Source organism: Triticum dicoccoides, chromosome 5B (genome assembly GCF_002162155.2).
Source record: "Triticum dicoccoides isolate Atlit2015 ecotype Zavitan chromosome 5B, WEW_v2.0, whole genome shotgun sequence".
NCBI classification, from domain to species: Eukaryota; Viridiplantae; Streptophyta; class Magnoliopsida; order Poales; family Poaceae; genus Triticum; species Triticum dicoccoides.
The window spans coordinates 174,113,553-174,122,621 of NC_041389.1; positions in this window are offsets into that span (position 1 = coordinate 174,113,553).

The window sequence follows — 9,069 nt, forward strand, 5'->3', positions numbered from 1 at the left end:
CCAGGGAGCCTCCTCCCCTCTTCAGCGCGTGCACACTTGTCGGCCAGGGTGTAAAGCTCGCTGACGTCTCTGATCTTACACATCGCCATCTCCTCCCTCATCCTGCGGTTTCGCACGTTCTGATGGAATGCACTGATGATCGCAGCGGGGTGGACGTCTGGGATGTTATGCTGTACACGGCTGAATCTCTGAATGTACTTGCGCAGGGGTTCTCCTTCCTTCTGGGCGAGCAGATGAAGATCGCTCTCTTGGCCATGTGGCTTGTGGCCGCCTGTAAAGGCGCCGACAAACTGATGGCATAGATCTTCCCAAGAAGAGATGGAGTTGTCCGGCAAGTGCATGAGCCAGGACCTGACGTTGGGCTTGAGTACCAGCGGGAAGTAGTTGGCAAGGATCTTGTCATCCCGTCCCCCGGCAGCCTGCACCACGATGGTGTAGATGCTGAGAAACTACGACGGATGCGTCTTGCCGTCGTACTTCTCCGGTACGTCTGGCTTGAAGTTCTCTGTGCTGGGCCACTGGACTTGCCGCAGCTCACGGGTGAACGCAGGACAACCTACCGCGTACGGCAGATCGCTTGGTTCCCCTGGCACATGCATGTCAACAGAGGGCCTAGCGTGCTTGTCGGATTGACGTCGCGCTTCTCTTTGGCGCTCGATGCAGGTTCGAGCGTCTTCTTGTTGTCGTTCATGGAGAACTTGGCGCTGGTCGCGACGAGCTCGTGGGTCCGACGACGCGGTGGAGCCGCTATCGGGGTGGACCCGGCGAGTCGGCGATTTTGGCCTTTGTAGTGGAGAGTGCATGGAGGCCGCACCTCCCCCGGTCTTGTTGCCATCGGCTCGCGTCCGGCTGTCCTGCCGCGGCAGCGAGGTGTTTGGTTGCCGCGTAGTATCGCCGTTGGCGAAGCCGATGAGGCTCTGGATAGTGGCCCTCCACTCGTCGGTCTTGTCCGCCGTCGGAGGGTAGTCTAGGAGTAGTTGAGCTCGCACCAAGGCTTCTGCTGGAGTGGTGGGCGGCAGAGGTGTACGGTGCGAGGAGCGGGACACGCTCGGACTCCTAACCACGTTAGAAGGAGCAGCGTCCCGTCCAGGCGACCGTACCTCGCTCGAGCCAGCACGCTGACGCGCATGCTGGTCTTGGACGCCACGAGAACCACCAGCTTGATCTTGGCCTAGCAGACGTATGGCGCTGCGAACGCCATGACGCTGCTGGTCCCGCGCCTCCTGAGACGGGCGCAGTGCGCGTATGGACGCCGAGGTCTGTGTCGCCTTGTCCTTGGACTTGGCCGCACTGAGAGCTCCCTCGTCGACGCCCGTTCTTCCGCCGGCGTCCACTCCACCACCCGTTTGCTCCGGAGGCCGTGAAAGCGACGCAGACGGAACAGCTGCCTCCGAATCCTTCTTCTTCGGTGGCATGTCGATGAAGACGATGAAGATTTAGCTCGCGTGCACGCCGGATCGGGATCACACGATCTCGACGCCCCCTACCTGGCGCGCCAAAGATGTCGAGGGTGTGCTGATCCCCGGACACCTATGGGACCGGCGGGCCGGGTCCCTTTCGATTCGGTGAGGGCGGAGGTCGCGCAAAGAGCGGATCGAGGCGAAGACACGCGGGCGATTTACCCAGCTTCGGGCCGCACGGATGCGTAAAACCCTACTGCTGCTTGTTTGTGTATTGGATTCTTGCTCGCGAGCGATGGGCGCTACCAGACCGAGCGTGAGAGTGTTCTTGGTGTTTCGGATCAGCTGGGTTTGAGCCGAACCCCCCCTACGTTGCGCCTGGGCCTCCTTTTATGCTCTCAAGGGGTCACCGACAGATGGCAACGCAGGCTAGAAGGGTAAAAATGGAAAAGGATGCGGTAGGTGCAGCTACCGCTACTGTGGACACAGTGTACCCTACCTAACTCTGACGGCAGGGGACAATGTCATTGAATGCACGTCTGAGCTGCCTAAACAATGCGAAAAGTGACCGTTAGGAGCGCCACCGTTTGCCACGATGGCCTTCTCTTCACCTCCGCTTGCCACCGCGTACCCCTGGCTGCACAGGCACCCGCCACGCGTCCCTGAGGAAGCCTCATGGCGACACGCGGGTGGGTGCGCTGGAGCGCGGGTACAGAGTGGCAGCGGTCCCCCAGCAAGTACCTTCTCGGGGTCGTCGCCTTGTCGCGTCCGAAAGCTTGTTGCTCGTCGGATCTTGCCGGGATGCGCGGTGCATCGCGGCAAGTTTCTTGGAGTGCCGTGGTTGGCCTTCCCGGCAAGCTCCTCTTGCCGGGGCCTTGTCTCTTCCCGGCAAGCTCCTCTTACCGGGTCTTGTCTCTTCATCTTAAATACTTTGTTCTTGAATGGCTCCAAAGGAACCCAAGGAGGACCCTGGCGGTCGTCCGGCAAGCCTTGCCGCGGGGCGCTGCAACTGCCCGTGCACAAGTTCGGGATACTAGGGTACCCCTACTCTAGTACACCGACATCCGGCGGTGTACTGGGATATGCAATGAATCAAGAGTGACATGTACGAAAAATTATGATGGTGGCCTTGCGACAAATACGATGTCAACTACATGATCATGCAAAGAGCAATATGACAATGATGGAGCGTGCAATAATAGGTAGGTATAGTGGCTGTTTAGAGGAAGGTAAATAATGGGTGCATGATACCGGCGAAAGTTGCGCGGTATAATAGAGGCTAGCAAAGTGGACGTGTGCGTATATCCATGGACTCACATTAGTCATAAAGAACTCATATACTCACTGCAAAAGTCTACTTAGCCCTCGAAGCAAAGTACTACTACGCATGCCCCTGGAGGGATAGATTGGTAGGAAAAGACCATCGCCCGTCCCCGACTGCCACTCATAAGGAAGACAATCAAAAGAGCACCTCATGCAACAAATTTGTCACATAACTTTTACCATACGTGCATGCTACGAGTCTTACCAACTTCAACACAAGTATTTCTCAATTTCAGAATTACCCACTAGCATGACTGTAACATTACCACCTTTATATCTCAAAACAATTATCAAGCATCAAAATGATCCTAGTGTTTAATCCACTTTCTGTGACAGTTTTTATTATACCCAACTTGGATGCTCATCATTCTAGGACCAAATTCATAACCATAGAAAATACCATGCTGTTCTAAAATACTCTGAAAATAATATAAGTGAAGCATGAGAGATCAACAATTTCTTCAAAATTAAGCCACCGCCGTGCTCTAAAATATATAAGTGAAGCACTAGAGCAAAAACTATCTCGCTCAAAAGATATAAGTGAAAATATAGAGTATTCTAATAAATTCTAATCAAGTGGACTTCTCCCAAAAGGTGTGTATAGAAAGGATGATTGTGGAAAACTAAAAAGCAAAGACTAATATGATACAAGATGCTCCAAGAAAAACACATATCATGTGGCGAATAGAAATATAGCTCCAAGTAAAGTTACCAATAAACGAAGACGAAAGTGGGGATGCCTTCCCGGGGCATCCCCAAGCTTAGGCTTTTGGCTATCCTTGAATATATTGGGGTTACTTGGGCATCCCCAAGCTTAGGATCTTGCCACTCCTTATTCCATAGTCCATCAAATCTTTACCCAAAACTTGAAAACTTCACAACACAAACTCAACAGGAAATCTCATAAGCTCCACTAGTGAAAGAAAGAAAAACCACCACATAAGGTACTCTAATGAACTCATTCTTTATTTATATTGGTGTTAAACCTACTGTATTCCAACTTCTCTATGGTTCATATCCTTACATACTAGCCATAGATGCATCAAAATAAGCAAACAACACACGAAAAACAGAATCTGTGAAAAACAGAAAAGTCCGTAAAAATATGTAGCTCCCAAATACTTCTGGAACTCTAAAACTCCTACCTAAATAGGAAGTCCTGGGAAATTTTACTCTTTATCTACAGAAAAAAGAATCAACGCAAAATCCCGTTTCTGTGAATTACTAAAATTATTTTCGTGTGCACAAAGTGTCTGTTTTTCAGCAGAATCAAATTAACTATCACCATAGGTTATCCCATTGTTTGGGAATTCGGCAACTGGTAACTGCTCAGTCGACTATTGATTAGCGATTAATCGGTTAATCGGCCACTTAACTGAATTAATCGGTCGATCATTAATCGGTTGCACATGAGAATATATTGGCAAAATGTAACTAGTTTTTCACGTATTGTACCACATAATTCAATGCTCACAGCTACGTATTATACATTTATACTAAAATATAATGTCGCAGGCCATACATGTGACAACAAGCAGCCACACATGAGATTAAAACCTTGAGAGTTCTAGCAGAGATTAAAACACTGAGAGCCAAACTACATGGAAATCATAGCAGAGATTAAAACCTTGAGATGAATCATATTCTTAGCAGAATTGTATTTTGTTGGTTGGTGAAGCCATGGGGGCCTGGTTCGAGGGGTCGCCGGCGCTGCTGCCTTGCCTAGGTCGCCGGCACCCCTTCCTGGCCTAGGTCATTGCTGCTGCCTGTCCTATACTGTCGCTGCTGCAGCCTGCATGTAGGGGCTGGGGGAGAGACGAGGAAAAGAGGATGGGAGGTTATGGGGGTCAGAGAAGCAGGCTAGGGACGGCGACGGGAGCAGGGAGATCGCCGCGGTGGCTAGGGCCGGCGAGGAGAAGCCATGCTCGTGAGGAGTCAGGAGAGAAAGGGGCGCGAGCGCTGCGATTTGGAAGAGGGAGGATGCAGCGCCGGAGGTTACGAGGCCAACCAAATAATGGCCTGGATTGCCGCTTTGGTTGCCCCCTTTTTATTTGGATGCCACTTCACTTACCTAAACCATCACCAATTAATCGGTTTGACAACCAGTTAATCATCTGACGATTGATTAAATGCCAGTTAATTGGCTTGACCATTTAATGAACCGAGTATGTGCTATTCGCCTCAGTTAGGCACTGAGTAGCGATTAAATGGGCATTTAAATGGTAACTCGGCCGAGTTCTTGAACAATGGGTTATCCTATAGGTTCTACTTGGCACAAACACTAAATAAAACATAGAAACACATCTAAACAGAAGGTAGATGCAAAATTTATTACTAAACAGAAACAAAAACAAAAAACACAAATAAAATTGGGTTGCCTCCCAACTAGCGCTATCGTTTAACGCCCCTAGCTAGGCATAAAAGCGAGGATAGATCTAAGCAGTGCCATCTTTGGCACCCAATTCTTCAATAGAGCACTTATAATCCTTAGGAGTTCCTTTCTTTTTAGTAATGATAAAGTTCTTAGGCAAGAAATCAAGAAATTCGTTTGTAGCAAAAGATTCCTTAATGATAGCAAGAAAATTGGGATGAACACTTATCGATTTGAGATCGGCATTCCCTTTACTAGAAGATTCACCCTTATTTTTAGGAACATACATGACCTTGGCAATTTTGGCAGGAGGTGTTGGGGTATTTTTCACAGATGAAAATGCAGACCCTAAGTTGGCGATAATGTCCTCCAGTTTACCAATTCTTGTAGAATCAAGATCTATTCTTTCATTAACTATAGGTTCTTTTTATTTAAAAAATTTCAAAGTAACTCCAACCCTAGATCCATATTGGGTAATCTGTTGTGGATCTTTTTATCCAAATTTTCAATTAACTCAACAGTGGCAACTTTATTTTCAATGATTTCAAGCCATTGCATCACATGTTCCAAAGTTAAAATAGTTCCATTAACCAAAAGAGGGGGTGGACCAAACAAATCTAACATAGCATTATAAGCATCAAAAGTATGGCTACCCAAGAAATTCCCTCCGGTAATGGTATCAAGAATATATCTATTCCAAGGAGTAACGCCTACATAAAAATTGCGAAGAAGAACGGAAGTGGATTGCTTCGTGGTAGATCTATTTTGAGCATTGCAAATTCTATGCCAAGCATCTTTTAAATTTTCTCCCTCCCTTTGTTTAAAATTGAGAACTTCATGATCGGGAGTATTAACGATAATAGGTGGACTAGCCATAGCGATGAGCAAACAAAAAGGCAAGTGAAAGAGAGAGGAGATTGGGAAAGAGAGGGCGAATAAAACGGCGAAGGTGAAGTGGGGGAGAGGAAAACGAGAGGCAAATGGCAAATAATGTAAATGCGAGGGAGATTAGTTTGTGATGGGTACTTGGTATGTCTTGACTTGAGCGAAGACCTCCCAGGCAACGGCACCAGAAATCCTTCTTGCTACGTCTTGAGCTTGCGTTGTGAAAGCACAAGTGCTCCCTGGGTGATTTTGGTAATTAATGTCAACATAACTCTTGTTGGACTAACACTTTTACCTAGTATGATTCAGAAAAGTTCAACAATGAAGTGGCATGGACTAGAGGATATGGAACCTCTTCAAGATGCTAAGGACAAAGTATTGGCTCAAGCTCCAAGCTCAAGACTCTACATTTTCTATTTTAGTGATCCAAGATCACATTGAGTCCATAGGAAAAGCCAATACTATCAAGAGGGGATGAGGTGTTGCTTAATGGTTTGTTTGATCAAAGTGCTTATTGATATGCTCAAGCCTTCAACTACCTTCTCATATCCACAAATGTCCCAAACCAAAAGTCCAACTCGGCCCCACCGATTCTTCCTATTCGGCGCCACCGAGTTCAGATGTCATAGCCACTGCCACAAACCTTAGGCAAATCGGTCTCACCGATAGGGATCTCGGTCTTACCGAGATGGGGTTGTAATCTCTCTGTGTATGTCCATTACCAAATTCGCTCTCACCGAGTTTGAGTAATCGGTACTACCGAGATTACAATGCAAACTCTCTGTTCCTCTTCGTACCATTTCGGTCCAACAGAGATGAGCGAATCGGTCCCACCGAGTTTGCCTGACCAACCCTCTGTGTGTCAATTACCAAAATCGGTCTCACCGAGTTTGTGTAATTGGTCCCACCGAGTTTACGTTATGCCCTAACCCTAATCATATCGGTCCTACCGAGTTGCATGTCGGTCCCACCGAAAATCCTAACAGTCACATGATTTCCTAAATCGGTCCGACTGAGTTTCACAATTCGGTCCCACCGAGATTGGTAAGTTGTGTGTAACGGTTAGATTTTGTGTGGAGGCTATATATACCCCTCCACCCACTCTTCATTCATGGAGAGAGCCATCAGAACATGCCTACACTTCCAACATACATTTTCTGAGAGAGAACCACCTACGCTTGTGTTGAGGCCAAGATATTCCATTCGTACCATATGAATCTTGATCTCTAGCCTTCCCCAAGTTGCTTTCCACTCAAACCTTCTTTCCACCAAATCCATATTTTGTGAGATAGAGTTGAGTGTTGTGGAGACTATCATTTGAAGCACAAGAGCAAGGAGTTTATCATCAACACACCATTTGTTACTTCTTGGATAGTGGTGTCTCCTAGATTGGCTAGGTGTCACTTGGGAGCCTCCGACAAGATTGTGGAGTTGAACCAAGGAGTTTGTAAAGGCAAGGAGATCGCCTACTTTGTGAAGATCTACCCCTAGTGAGGCAAGTCCTTCATGGACGACGGCCATGGTGGGATAGACAAGGTTGCTTCTTCATGGATCCTTCGTGGGTGGATCCTTCCATGGACTCGCGCAACCGTTACCCTTCGTGGGTTGAAGTCTCCATCAACGTGGATGTACGATAGCACCACCTATCGGAACCACAACAAAAACATCCGTGTCTCCAATTGCGTTTGCACACTCCAATCCCATCCCTTTACATTCTTGCAAGTTGCATGCTTTACTTTCCGCTGCTCTTATACTCTTTGCATGCTTGCTTGATATGTGTTGTGATTGTTAAACTTGTGCCAAAACTCCACTCAAACTTAAAGAAATAAAAAACTGCAACTTTTCTCACTTGGTGTGTAATCACCCCCCCTCTAGACACCTCTTCTCGAACCTTTCAATTGGTATCAGAGCTTTGGTCTCCATTGCTTTGGTTTAAACACCATTGGAGGAAGATGGATGAGTCTACTTTGGGGAGTCTTAGATATAGAGTACCTATACTTGATGGAGAGTACTTTCATGAGTGGAAAAATGAGATGCTTGTGATTTTCAATGAATATCATTTGAACAAGTACATTGCTAGCCCTTGTGCACCTGATGTTGATCCTATGCATCCTACCCTTGATGAGTCAATTGACATGATTCACAATCTTAGAACTGTTGAACTTATCACTAGAGGCTTACCTAGAATCTTGATTGGATGTTTGCCTACTCTTAAGTGTGCCTACACTATATGGAAATTTCTTGAGGAACGTTTTCCAAATTATTCCTTGAAAATCTAGATGAAATTCTCCATAAGTCTGTTGCCTTGAGTAAGATGAATTCCAATGATCCTATGTTTGGTGATTGTCTATTTGAGCTTACAAACCTTATGCGTGCCAAGGGAGATGTTGGAATTATTAGTGATATTATTTCCGAAGCTATTAAAATTCATAAAGAAGATCATTTTCAAACCCACTCGAATGAATCACCCTCTCTAGGATTTGATCCACCACATGACGATGTTGAACATGGATACTATGATGAGGATGATGATAGTGACTTTGATCTTGATGATGCAATGAGACACTTTGGTCTTATGGCAAATCTTCGGGGATATATGGCAGGAGGAAAGGAATGGGTTCTTGATAGTGGATGTACCGATCACATGACCGGAGATAAAGATATGTTTCGTGAGCTTGCTGAAAATGACGGCCCTCGAAAGAATGTCACTTTCGGTGACAACTCAAAGGGTAAGGTGGTTGGCCTCGGTAAGGTGGCCATCTCACATGATAGCTCCATTCAAAATGTCATGCTCGTTGAGTCTCTTGGTTACAATTTACTTTCAGCATCTAGACTTGCTGATTTTGGTTTCATTGTCCTATTTACTAAAGTAGATTGCCAAGTGTTTCGTAGAGATAATCGTGAAATGGTCTTTACCGGTATACGTAGAGGTGATCTTTACATTGCTGATTTCACTAAAAAGGCTCAACCTAGAACTTGCTTTATTGCTAAATACTCTAAAGGCTGGTTGTGGCATAGACGATTAGGGCATATGGGCATGCGAAACCTTGACAATCTTATTAAAGGAAATCATATCCTTGGCATTAACGA